This window comes from Dendrobates tinctorius, unplaced genomic scaffold (genome assembly GCF_039654945.1).
Source record: "Dendrobates tinctorius isolate UK_male_01 unplaced genomic scaffold, ASM3965494v1 ptg000003l, whole genome shotgun sequence".
Taxonomy (NCBI): domain Eukaryota; kingdom Metazoa; phylum Chordata; class Amphibia; order Anura; family Dendrobatidae; genus Dendrobates; species Dendrobates tinctorius.
The window spans coordinates 16,653,678-16,667,730 of NW_027361671.1; the positions used below are offsets into that span (position 1 = coordinate 16,653,678).

Sequence of the window (14,053 nt, forward strand, 5' to 3'; positions counted from 1 at the left end):
AAAACTTAGTCAAGAACTACAGGAAACATCTCACCTCTGTATTTGCAAAGAAAGATTTCTGTACCAAATGTTAGGTTTTGTGTTTCTATTATAACAACTACTAATTTCATGCAATAAAATGCAAATTAATTAGGTAACAATCATACAATGTGATTTTCTTTTTTTATTTTAGATTCTGTCTCTCACAGTTGAAGTGTACCTACGATAAAAATTACAGACATCTCCATTCTTTGTAGGTGGGAAAACTTAATCAACCTATAACAAATGCCTTAATCACACTATAGCAGCTGTCCATGGGTTCATCGGTCTATAGTAATTGAATACACTCAGTAGTCTATAATAACTAAGTTTTCTGGTCTATGGCAACTAAGTCAATCAGTCAATAACAACTGAGCCCATCAGATTCATCAGACTGTGGCCACTGAGTACAATGGGCAATAGTAACTGAATCCATCAGTCTCCAGTAACTGATTCAACTGGTCTACAGTATGTAGTCTATGGTAACTGAGTCTATGATAACAGAGCCCATCAGTTTGCAGCTGACGCACATCAATCTGTAGTAACTGAGTTTATCAATCCATAGTAATGAGTCCATCAGTCTATAATAACTGAATCCTTTGGTTTACAGTAACTGAGGCCATTGATCTATATTAACTGAGTCTATTGGTGTACAGCAACTGAGTAAATTGTTCTATAGTAAGTAAGTACATTGTTCTAGAGTAACTTTTTTAGAGTAACTGAGTGCATTGTTCTAGAGTAACTGAGTGCATTGTACAACAATAACTGAGTGCATTAGTCCTTAGTAACTGAGTGCATTGTTCTAGAGTAACTGAGTGCATTGTACAACAATAACTGAGTGCATTAGTCCTTAGTAACTGAGTACATTGTTCTAGAGTAACTGAGTGCATTAGTCTATAGTAACTGAGTGAATTGTTCTAGAGTAACTGAGTAGATTAGTCCTTATTAACTGAGTACATTGTTCTAGAGTAACTGAGTAGATTAGTCCTTAGTAACTGAGTACATTGTTCTAGAGTAACTGAGTAGATTAGTCCTTAGTAGCTGAGTGCATTGTTCTAGAGTAACTGAATGCATGTGTCCTTAGTAACTGAGTACATTGTTCTAGAGTAACTGAGTAGATTAGTCCTTAGTAACTGAGTGCATTGTTCTATAATTACTGAGTGCGTTGTTCCACAGTAATTGAGTACATTAGTCCTTAGTAACTGAATGCATTGCTCTAGAGTAGCTGAGTGCATTAGTCTATAGTAACTGAGTGCATGCCCTTAGTATCTGAGTACATTAGTCCTTAGTAACTAAGTGCATTAGTCTATAGTAGATGAGTGTATTGTTCTAGAGTAACTGAGTGCATTGTTCTAGAGTAACTGAATGCACTATTTCAGAGTAAATGAGTGCATGTCCACAGTAATTGAGTACATTAGTCCTTAGTAACTGAATGCATACGTCCATAGTAACTGAGTACATTGTTCTAGAATAACTGAGTAGATTAGTCCTTAGTAACTAAGTGCATTGTTCTAGATTAACTGAGTGCATTGTTCTATAATTACTGAGTGCATTGTTCTAAAGTAACTGAGTACATTAGTCCTTAGTAGCTGAGTGCATTGTTCTAGAGTAACTAAATGCATTGTTCTTTAGTAACTGAGTACATTAGTCCTTAGTAACTGAATGCATACGTCCATAGTAACTGAGTACATTGTTCTAGAGTAACTGAGTAAATTAGTCCTTAGTAACTAAGTGCATTGTTCTAGAGTAACTGAGTGCATTGTTCTATAATTACTGAGTGCATTGTTCTAGAGTAACTGAGTACATTAGTCCATAATAACTGAGTGCATTATTCTAGAGTAACTAAGTGCATGTCCTTAGTATCTGGGTACATTAGTCCTTAGTAACTGAGTGCATTAGTCTATAGTAGATGAGTGCATTTATGTAGAGTAACTGAGTGCATTGCTCTAGAGTAACTGAGTGCATTGTTCTAGAGTAACTGAGTGCATTGTTCTAGAGTAACTGAAAGCATACGTCCATAGTAACTGAGTACATTGTTCTATAGTAACTGAGTAGATTAGTCCTCAGTAAATGAGCGCATTGTAGGGGTGAGCGAGTAGTGAAGTTTTCGGACTAGCTGTACTCGTTACAAGTACCTCCTAATACTCGGGTACTCGTAGCGAGTCCAATGTAAGTCTATGGGAAATGCAATTAATGGGCTGTGTGTGTGTGCTGGGCTTGGCGGGGACTGTGCAAAGACTGTGGTGGGCTGTAAGGGACTGTGCTGGCCTGTGTGAAGATTGTGCCTGGCTGTAAGGGACTGTGCTGGCCTGTGCGAAGTCTGTGCAGGGCTGTGCGGGACTGTGCTGGCCTGTGCGAAGACTGTGCCGGGCTGTAAGGGTCTCTGCTGGCCTGTGCGAAGACTGTGCTGGGCTATGCGGGACTGTGCTGGCCTGTGCGAAGACTGTGCCAGGCTGTGCGGGACTGTGCTGGCCTGTGCGAAGACTGTGCTGGGCTGTGCTGGACTGTGCTGGGCTTTGCAGTTACTGTGTGGGGACTATGCCAGTGTGTGTGTGACTGTGCAGTCCTGTGCGGGACAGTGCCAGGCTGTGCAGGACTGTGCTGGGCTTTGCAGGTACTGTGTGGGACTGTGCTGGGCTTTGCAGGTACTGTGTGGGGACTATGCCAGGCTGTGTGGGACTGTGATGGCATGTGCGGGACTGTGCTGGGCTGTGCGGGACTGTGCTGGGCTGTGCAGGTACTGTGCTGGGCTGTGCGGGGACTGTGCGGGCTGTGCCGAATATTGCAAGGGGAGTAGTGAAATACTTGCCAGGATTCGAGTACCACGAGTACCGCATTACTCGCCAAGTACCGAATCCTAACGAGTATACTCGCTCATCCCTAGCACATTGTTCTAGAGTAACTAAGTAGATTAGTCATTAGTAACTGAGCGCATTGTTCTAGAGTAACTGAGTAGATTAGTTCTTAGTAACTGATTGCATTGTTCTATAGCAGTGTTCCCAACTCCAGTCCTCAAGGCCCACCAACAGGTCATGTTTTCAGGATTTCCCTTGCATTGTACAGGTGATGCAATTATCACCTGGGCAATACTAAGGAAATCCTGAAAACATGACCTGTTGGTGGGCCTTGAGGATTGGAGCTGGGGAACCCTGTTCTAGAGCAACTGAGTAGATCAGTCCTTAGTAACAGAGCGCATTGTTCTTGGGTAACTGAATAGATTAGTCCTTAGTAACTGAGCACATTGTTCTAGTAACTGAGCGCATTGTTCTAGAGTAAGGGGTACTTCACCAATTTTGTGATGCAACAGCGATCTTGCCAGCGATCTCGCTGTGTGTGACACGCATCAGCGACCAGCCCCCCTCCAGGTATCGCTGATCATGCAGGAATGTTCTGGGCCGTTTTTTGATCACTGGTCTCCCACTGGCCAGCACGCATCACTGCGGCAGCGGGAGACCAACGATAAGCGAGCTCCAGCACTGTAAGCAGACGCTGGGAGCTGGTATCCAAGGTAAATAGCGGGTAACTAAGCAACGCATGCGCTTAGTTACCCGCTATTTACCCTGGTTACCAGCGTCGTCGCTTGCTCTGATTGCTGGTGAGAGCTACCTGTTTGACAGCTCATGTAGCGAAACACCAGCGATCCTGACCAGGTCGCATCGTTGTCGGGATCGCTGGTGCATCGTTTAGTGTAACGGGACCCTAACTGAGTAGATCAGTCCTTAGTACAGTAACTGAGCGCATTGTTCTAGTAACTGAGCGCATTGTTCTAGGGTAACTGAGGAGATTAGTCCTTAGTAACTGAGTGCATTGTTCTAGAGTAACTGAGAATATTAGTAATTAGTAACTGAATGCATTGTTCTAGAGTAACTGAGTAGATTAGTCCTTAGTAGCTGAGTGCATTATTCTAGTGTAACTGAGAATATTAGTCCTTAGTAACTGAGCGCTTTGTTCTAGAGTAACTGAGTAGATTAGTCCTTATCTACTCATTTACTCTAGAACAATGTGCTCAGTTACTAAGGACTAATCTACTCAGTAACTGAATGCATTGTTCTAGAGTAACTGAGTAGATTAGTCCTTAGTAACTGAGTGCATTGTTCTAGAGTAACTGAGTAGATTAGCCCTTAGTAACTGAGTGCATTGTTCTAGAGTAACTGAGTAGATTAGTCCTTAGTTACTCTAGAACAATGCATTCAGTTACTAAGGACTAATCTACTCAGTTACTCTAGAACAATGCATTCAGTTACTGAGTAGATTAGTCCTTAGTATCTGAGCACATTGTTCTAGAGTAAATGAGTAGATAAGTCCTTAGTAGCTGAGTGAATTGTTCTAAAGTAAATGAATGCATGTGTCCTTAGTAACTGAGTACATTGTTCTAGAGTAACTGAGTAGATTAGTCCTTAGTAACTGAGTGCATTAATCTGGAGTAACTGAGAATATTAGTCCTTAGTAATTGAGTGCATTGTTCTAGAGTAACTGAGAATATTAGTAATTAGTAACTGAATGTATTGTTCTAGAGTAACTGAGAAGATGAGTCCTTAGTAGCTGAGTGCATTATTATAGAGTAACTGAGAATATTAGTCCTTAGTAACTGAGCGCATTGTTCTAGAGTAACTGAGTAGATTAGTCCTTAGCAACTGAGTGCATTGTTCTAGAGTAACTGAGTAGATTAGTCCTTAGTAACTGAGCACATTGTTCTAGAGTAACTGAGTAGATTAGTCCTTAGTAACTTGGAGAATTGTTCTAGAGTAACTGAGTAGATTAGTCCTTAGTAGCTGAGTGAACTGTACTAGAGTAACTGAATGCATGTGTCCTTAGTAGCTGAGTGCATTGTTCTAGAGTAAATGAGTGGATTAGTCCTTAGTAACTGAGTGCATTGTTCTAGATTAACTGAGTAGATTAGTCCTTAGTAACTGAGTGCATTGTTCTAGAGTAACTGAGTAGATTAGTCCTTAGTAGCTGAGTGAATTGTTCTAGAGTAACTGAATGCATGTGTCCTTAGTAGCTGAGTGCATTGTTCTAGAGTAACTGAATGCAAGTGTCCTTAGTAGCTGAGTGCATTGTTCTAGAGTAACTGAGCAGATTAGTCCTTAGTAACTGAGTGCATTGCTCTAGAGTAAATGAGTAGATTAGTCTATAGTAAATGAGTGCATTGTTCTAGAGTAACTGAATGCATGTGTCCTTAGTAGCTGAGTGCATTGTTCTAGAGTAAATGAGTGGATTAGTCCTTAGTAACTGAGTGCATTGTTCTAGAGTAACTGAGTAGATTAGTCCTTAGTAACTGAGTACATTGCTCTACAGTAACTGAATGCATGTGTCCTTAGTAGCTGAGTGCATTGTTCTAGAGTAAATGAGGTGATTAGTCCTTAGTAACTGAGTGCATTGTTCTAGAGTAACTGAGTAGATTAGTCCTTAGTAACTGAGTGCATTGTTATAGAGTAACTGAGTAGATTAGTCCTTAGTAACTAAATGCATTGTTCTAGAGTAACTGAGTAGATTAGTCCTTAGTAGCTGAGTGAATTGTTCTAGAGTAACTGAATGCATGTGTCCTTAGTAGCTGAGTGCATTGTTCTAGAGTAAATGAGTGGATTAGTCCTTAGTAGCTGAGTGAATTGTTCTAGAGTAACTGAGTAGATTAGTCCTTAGTAGCTGAGTGCATTGTTCTAGAGTAAATGAGTGGATTAGTCCTTAGTAGCTGAGTGCATTGTTCTAGAGTAACTGAGTAGATTAGTCCTTAGTAGCTGAGTGAATTGTTCTAGAGTAACTGAATGCATGTGTCCTTAGTAGCTGAGTGCATTGTTCTAGAGTAACTGAATGCATATGTCCATAGTAACTGAGCGCATTGATCTATAGCCCGAGTCCATCCAACTCTAGCAGCCTCCTAGTCTATCAGTCCAAATTTTCGTTTTGCCGATAACAACCGTGTCATTCAGTTTATAGCTAGCAAGATCAATATTAAAACTAATTTTCACCCCAAGGAGATAAAAGTGCATGTTATAGTCCCTAAAATTACTTTTTTGCTAACAAAGCAGTGAACATTACTAGATTGAGTGAGAAATACATTTCTTTGAGGCCTCGGTAAGGTCTAGTGCTGCCTCCAAAATTGGCTCACCTGAAATAGTAATACAGAGTAATGCATTATTTATAGCAGATTCATCAAATTAAATCGTCATAAACAGTACGTAGTAGAATACGTTACTTCTAGCCTGAAGCAATGACCTTAGACCTAATAATGAACACAAATCCACATCATTAGTACACAATATATCCCGACTGGATCCCGGTGTACCTCCCAGCTGTGTGGTACATATAACATATACACCCAGACTGCGGACAGTGTTACCCTCCTGCAATGTAATCCAATCCATGTTGCTTATTACCTTCAGACCTGTATACAATTAGGAGTGTTTATATTATGTGAAGACTATTGTGTAGGCAATGAGATCATGAGCATTACAAGTTCCATAAATCATCCACGTATGCAAGCCATATGAAGGACCGGCTGCACGCTGGCATTTGTTGGGAGTCTATTGTTGCTGGCCTTTCATTGCATACATGATTCCTCATGCTGAAGATGTGCTTAGCTGTAAACTTATGACGATGCAGAGCGGTGGGGGGGGAGCGATGATACTCTTCTTTTAAAAATAGTTAAAATATGCGTTTCTGTGTCAAAACATAAAATGACACAAGGATGGTTCTGTGCGATGAATGTGGCCTTGGTATACACCATCTATATAGTGTCCATTGGGTGTGGAGTGCCAGCGCTGAGCTAGGAAAGTGTACAACATATTTTATAAGCCTGACGACATACGTACTGAGTGTACAAAAAATCCGGAGAAGAACAAAGTCAGTTTTGCTCCATCTATATTTCATGCCGAAAATTGAATTTTACTATATGATGATAGTAAGTGAAACAGAGGAAATATAAACTTCTAGCTGTAGTTTTAGCAAAAATTCCAATTCAAGACATCTGTACAGTTTACTACAATTATTACATTGAAATATAAGTATGTGGTCCCTTGGCAGTAAAGGCATGAATGCTGGTCCATGCGCCGACTTGTCACGGATATTACCCATTATTATCACGATAATGATACTTTAGGTACAGCAAGGCAAGAATCCATGATACAAGAGAAAACCAGTATAAAAAATACCTTCTCCAGCCATCAATGCAATGCCAACATATAAAAAGCAACTTACACAAACTCCAAACCGTACAGTTATAGTACACCTAAACTAAGAATAATCAGTTTCTATCATATTAAATAATGTGTCAGGGCGATCAGTCAGAAGAATTCATCTACTGCGGGGCAGAAATTGCTGGAGAATGTATAAATGTCAGAAAGGTATCAGAAGAACAAAGTGAAATGCAAAAAGTTAGGCGTGGGAGAATGGCTTACAACTGGGATAGAAGGGTTTATAAAAGATGAATCTACCGTAAGATATATACACAATAAAGGAAAGAACTAAAGCAAACACTATGAAACATAGGAATATCATTGGCCTAATATCATTATCATACCTCGATGCTAAATGAAGAAGCAGCCTGGCATAGTACCTAATCAATTCCTGAATTACAGGACGGATCATACACGTAGAAGTGATATCATTGACATTGACTTGCCCATGTTGGTTAGCGAAAAATTGAAATTAAATTTTATTTTAATAAATATTTTCCAAGTATAACTTAATGACAATTTTATTTTCTTATATTTTATCATAGATCACATGTTCACAGACTTTATCAGACAGAATATGTCCTGTTTAGTACGCTATTAAGCCTTATCGGACAGTGAAGGCAAGGAGTTTCGAAACAAACCTTAAGTTTTAGTGCCGCGTAAGGTAGTGGACTGGTCAGTTCTACAACTTCTTTACATTTTGAAGAAGTCAGATTCACTCAGTCTGACCAATGGTAATATTACTGATGATAGGTTAAATGCTTAACCAGATCTGGATTACGAGACCGGAGCAAAGAGAGGAGATGTGAGAAGAGAGTAACATATGTAGATTAATTAAAGGCATACATAGATGAATTACATGGAGCAGCTGAGCTGGAAACTATTCAATATTTGGATAGATGATAACTGTTCTTTTTTTTTTCCCTTTCATTTTGGCAAGAGATATATTAAGGCATGACACAAGAGGGATAAGTCTTCCTTAGGCTATAATCATATAACCAAGGAGAGACAGGTAAACTGCTTAATCCCTGGGTTATCCAGACACTACACCATGTTACCCCGGCTCCTTCTACCACAGGGTGCACAAAACTGAGAAAAAACATGTTCCTACCCAACTTTATGTCACTCCAGTCCGCACACCATAGAGATCACTGTGCCATAGGAAACACATGAAATATTTATCTCCTGGCCTAAAGCTAATATACGCCTAAAGATACACTTTTTTTAGTATATCCAGATGTAGCAGGGCTAAGATTGTCACCAACTAGTCCCAATATGACAGTGGACTACGTGTGGTCGTCTTCCAACTACGGATTCATTATCATAATCTTCTAATGTGATCATGTCGGGCAAAAGAAACAGTTAACTGACAAACTCTGCTCCACTACCTCTATAATATATATATATATATATATATATATATATATATATATATGTATATATATATATATCTATTACACACTACACATATAATCTAAATATAAAATATTAGGGTATTTTATATTAAAAAGATGAAGGTACCCTGTCATGCAGGCGGCCATAGCCGCGCCATCTCCCACCCTGCCCAGCACACTGATTACAGTCAGCACAACTTTTTTGGACATTATGCCGAGAGTTATCTTTTACCTTCATCTCATGTAATCAGTTTACGCCTGTGATACAATAAGAATTAATCTTTTCTGCTATTAGCAATCACCAGCATTCCTTACAGTGATCCGAGGCATTGGAGTATGACCCCAATCTGTAGTTACATGGTCAGAGGCAGATTTGCTGGGTACTTCTAAGTTTGATGCTGTACAAACATGACGGGACTTAGGAAAAGTTATTGAATGAATTGTCAGTAAGGGACTTCTATGTACGGTGACATGCACAACGCTCTCTATCCTGTCCCTGCTGTATTCTTAAACTTTGCTGCTTTGATATATGTAATCTATTTTATTGTATCACATGGTGTGGCGCCATAGAAGATGATAGCGCTATATTATAAATACTAAGAATGATAAAAAAATTAATCAATATCTATTATTTATCTATTGCTCTATCCTTTATCTATCTATCTATCATCTATCTCATAATGCTTGCAATATAATTTAACCCACTTAAATTAGTTAATGACTAAATTTACCACTTATTAACGTTATCAAATGTTTATAGATGTGACATATATACAATTTTATATTATATACAGTGCTCTGTTTTCTATATATCTCTATTATCTATCAAATCTATCGATCTATCTATCATCTATCTATCTATATCATAGTTATCATCTATTATCTATGCATCTCTATTATCTCTTTATCTCTAGATATATGTCAATACTTTCTATAACGATCTATTATCTATTTATCTAATATCTATATATCTCTATCTATCTAATATCTATATATCTCTATCTATATATGTATCTATCTATCCATCTCTATTATCTCCTTATTTATCGATCTCTATATCTATTTGCCCATACTGTTCTATAACTATCTATCCCGTCAAGTCAAATGTTTTTAATAACTTTAGATTTCCCGCTTATTATTACACGCATTAAATATAAACACATAAAAACTCCACAAGTCTAAGAAAACATAAACTTAAGTTAAGGCCAAAGACCTAACAGATTTTCCGCAGTAAATTCCATACATTCCTGTTACTTTTGACTGTAGTGGAGCCACATAACTATGCCATAGGTGCTACATAGCGTGTGATGTGGTTGATCACAGGTGGTTAAAGTCACAAGATGCCCAGATAGAAAGGATTCTACTTATGTCACCCAGTCCTCACACTGTGGATTCTAGAACTGCAAAACTTTACTTTTTTAATTTTTAGAGTAACACAAGTTGCCGCTCTGGACCCAGCTGACGGTACCAAAACAGCGACTACGACAACTGTTAAGAAGTCTCGATCAAATAAAACTTGTGTAGAAGTACTGAATGGCCACGTGCCCTTCGTGGCCAGTGTGTGTCCCTGCATGTGTAGGGCATGTGTGCGAGCGTGTTGTTGTATACGGTGCTGTATGCGCGCTTCCTCTTTGCTTTCAACAAATTAACAAACTCACTTTTAACTAAGCTCAGGCATCGCTCTGATGCTGGAAACCAGAAATAAAACTTGACATGCTCCTTCGGGCATATAAATCATTCAAACTTTGGTCTCACTATCATCATCATTATTTATTATTTAGCGTCGGTGGTGTTTTAAGGTTAAGAATGAGGTTAATACTTGCAAGAATGGAGAAGACAAGCTGTGGCTCTGCTGATTGCAATTTTACTGCCTAATTACAATAGTATAATGCACCTCGGATGAAAGCCTCTAATAAATGGCTGAGGTTCGGGAGGCTGTGTATTTATGAGGAGCTCAAGTGGCAATAAGTGACCTTTCCCTGACATCTGAGTTGACACAATGCTAATGTCAAGTTGTGTAGGACTATCTGAGGGTCTGCTCCTAATGAAGCAGGCATGGCTCCTCTGCAATGACAGGCGCTGCTCATATCCTGCAGGAAGTCAGTGTTATTGCTACAATATACTTTTTGCAACCTGATCTGCTTTAGGAAATGATAAACTGGATACAAGTAGAACAAGGTCATGACTTGCTACAAAACCCCGAACAGCAACAGTTGTAGCAGAGCTGAATTTGTCATTTATCTCTCTTAGGCACAGAATTAAGATAACGCAGTATAAGTGATAACGAAAAGGCGAAATTTACCGGCGAGTTGTGCCCTATAGTCAATGATCGGCTACTTCTGACCAAATAGATTCTGCTACATCTGCAGCTTCCAGCGCCTTAGACAGCAAAGCGTTAAAAGTTCTCGTTTTTAACTTTTATTGGAAACGTTGACCTAGAATAATTCATAGAAGTGCGAAAGTAAAAGCTCTATGGAGTGTAGCATGAGGGAAGCCTGAGAAGGACATCTCCATCCCATGGCTGTACTTACGTGAGGCATCGGCGGCGCTTAGTTGCCCTTGGAACGTTCTGCTTTCATCGGAGCAATGGGAAGAAGAAGAAGAAAAAGAAGAAGAAAGAAGGAGAAATAAAACTGGCCTCTTCTTACTTCTGAAGCTTGAGCGCTGTATGTCTCTCAACTCAATCCAATATAGTGGGCAGAGGCAGGAAAGTGGCTCTGTGCTGCCAGGATGGGAAAGTAAACCGAGGCGTCCTGTAAGAGTCCAGGAAGGAAGTGACAGGACACGAATAGGAAAAAAGCAGCTCTAAGCCTTTGTAACATGGAGAGGAGGAAAAAGGCAGCGGATTTAAAACTGAGTGCCTGGCGAGGTGTCGTTTTCTTACCTCCTCCTCTGTCTTCTTTCTTCCTCTCCCTCCCTCTGTCTTCTTTCCAGCCCTGATCACTCCCCCTCTTCTGCTGCTGCTGCTGCTTCACTCCCCTCTTCTTCTCCTCTATCCTCCACTGAATAGATAGCTTCCTATTTTTATCTCCACTCTACCTTCCCTTTATTTTGCTTCGCCCTGTCTCCTTTATTATATGTTTTAATCAGCCTGTCTGCTAATTTCTCTTTCGTCTCTCTCGCAGCCTGTCCCACAGTCACAAAGCATTGCCAGTGCAATAATCCCTCTCACTCCTGGAAATGGAGTGCTATGGGGAGGCCCATGGAAGTGCAGCAGCCGGAGTATTTTTTTATTAAAACAAACATATACAGCTCCTCTCCTCCAGCCTCAACTAGATTGATAAATTACTCCGCTCCACTACTTTAATTATGTATATGGGATGCAAAATAAATCACCCAACTGCAGCACCTCAATCAAGCACTTTTAAATGATAATTGCGTCTGGGTGAATCAATCTTTTCATTTCTGACATTTTGCTAATTTTAGTTTTGCCGTGGTAATGCTATGCTAGGCGGAGTCCTAATGACAATTCTGCTCCTCACACAATTACTCTGCTGACTTAGGAGCTCAATAACTCTACCTGGAATCCAAAAGATCCCCCACCTCCGCCATGTTCATACTTACACTTTACAGGAGCATGTGATGGTCACTTTAATGTTATTTATAGATAAATACATATATGTATATGTTAGATTCAAGAGGAATGAACAAAGCAAATGTACTGCTCACACTTTGGAATATATCTTCAGGGGTGGGCACTAATTTGGACAAGGTAGTATCACCTCTTTACATACCTTCAGAATGGATATGTTTAGCTTGCTTTTATTGAAGCCTGTACTGGTTATCTTGACCAGAACCACCTTACAGATCTGTAATATAGCTCCCAAAGGCATTTATGGGCTTCTAAAGTACCTGCGATTTCATATGGAGCACACTGATAAAATTTAAGCATTACGTTGCGTTCCATATTAGACAGTCCTGATGAAGAAGTGTGACACTTCGAACTAGTGATGAGCGAGTATACTCGTTGCTCGGGTTTTCCCAAACATGCTTGGGTGTCCTCAGAGTATTTTGGCGTGCTCGGAGATTTATTTTGTGTCAACGCAGCTGCTTGATTTGCAGCTGCTAGACAGCTTGAATACATACAGGGATTGCCTGTTTGTTAGGGAATTCCCACATGTATTCACGCTGTCTAGTAGCTGCAAATCATGCAGCTGCGTCGACAAAAACTAGATCTCCGAGCACACAAAAATACTCGGAGAACACCTGAGCATGCTCAGGAAAACCCGTGCAACGAGTATACTCGCTCATCACTATTCGAAACATGACCATTTATCCGCATTCCTGGATTCTTGACTCCCTCATCATTCTTCCACTGGCAGAGCAGATTTAGTCCATTTTCACACCAATCCTTGATATTACAGACATATTAATCCTTAGAGACTGCAATGCCATGTGGGCACTTCATACAGAGGCCACCCAAGGCATGGGCCTACATCAAAGCTAGGTTTTTGGCTAAAAATACAAAATGTGCTGTGGTGAAATGACCACTGTGTCCGCTAGGGGGCGCTGTGTGGATGTCCCACGAGAGAGGATGAGTGGCAGAATACTGAATGACCATTATGTGTCTCAATGTGGGTGGCCTTGGGATGGAGACTTGTGTGTCTGTTGATCAGCAGTGATACTGCTGAGGTGCTGTTTCAATGTGTTTGGGAAGTCTCCAGGTAACTGGTGAGACGGGTAGGACCAGTTACCTACAAACCCACCCAGGGGGTGTCTTTAAGAACGCTATTATAAAGTGTGTATGAGTGGTTGAAGGACCTGTGATGATGTCATAGCCATGTGACCCAGTGGGCATGGCTATAGACCATATAAGGTGGCCAGGGTAGGTCACATGGAGTGAATGCAGGGACCCAGTTGGTCCGTTTTGGAAGGTCCCGTCTGAGAGAGATGGGGCTGTCTTCCTGACAGCAAGTGAATGCTGTGTTAATGGCTGCACATGCCTGATAGCTCCCTGGAAGGAATGGATGTCTGCAGGGTGGTGAAGCAGCCATGAGGTAAACCCAGAGAGGGGATATAACTGGGAGGAAGAGCCTGCGTATGGAACATTACATAACCTGTGTGACCATAGGCTTAACAGAGGGAAGGTCTGTCATGGACGCTATGCTGTTTTCTATTGCTTTGATGGTTTTGATGCATGAATAAACCTCACTGACTGTTATTATTTTATGGAAAACCAGTGCCGGATGTGATTATTTGGCTGCCAAGTGAGTATCCCCTACCCGAATGACAGCGCTACCTTACAGTGCTTACAGCATATTAAAAGTGTTAGAAGTTGGTTTAGGCATTTCCAACAAATGTGACATTATTCACATTAAATGTATGAGTTTGGCATGGCGTGCGAGTATGGATGCAACAAGCACATCAGAGATGCATGTTATGAGAGCAACTGGAGGTGTGGGATTAGTGAGCCACCAAAGGGCACATTGGTGGGCTGAAAAAGAGTCAGTAAGTGAGTGACTGAAG

The 14,053-nt window shown here is 40.4% G+C and overlaps 1 protein-coding gene across 13 annotated transcripts in view; it reads right to left on the reverse strand.

Moving 5' to 3' along the window:
• MEF2C (myocyte enhancer factor 2C) overlaps positions 1-14,053 on the reverse strand; it is a 351,699-nt gene that overhangs the window by 262,940 nt on the left and 74,706 nt on the right. For 9 of the 13 annotated variants that reach the window (XM_073586377.1, XM_073586614.1, XM_073586671.1 and 6 more), the window contains exon 1: positions 11,119-11,465. The exons of 1 other annotated variant lie outside the window; for it this stretch is intronic. The gene's annotated coding sequence lies outside the window, so the exon portion shown is untranslated. 3 more of the 13 variants (XM_073585924.1, XM_073585764.1, XM_073585844.1) reach the window with 3 other exon arrangements.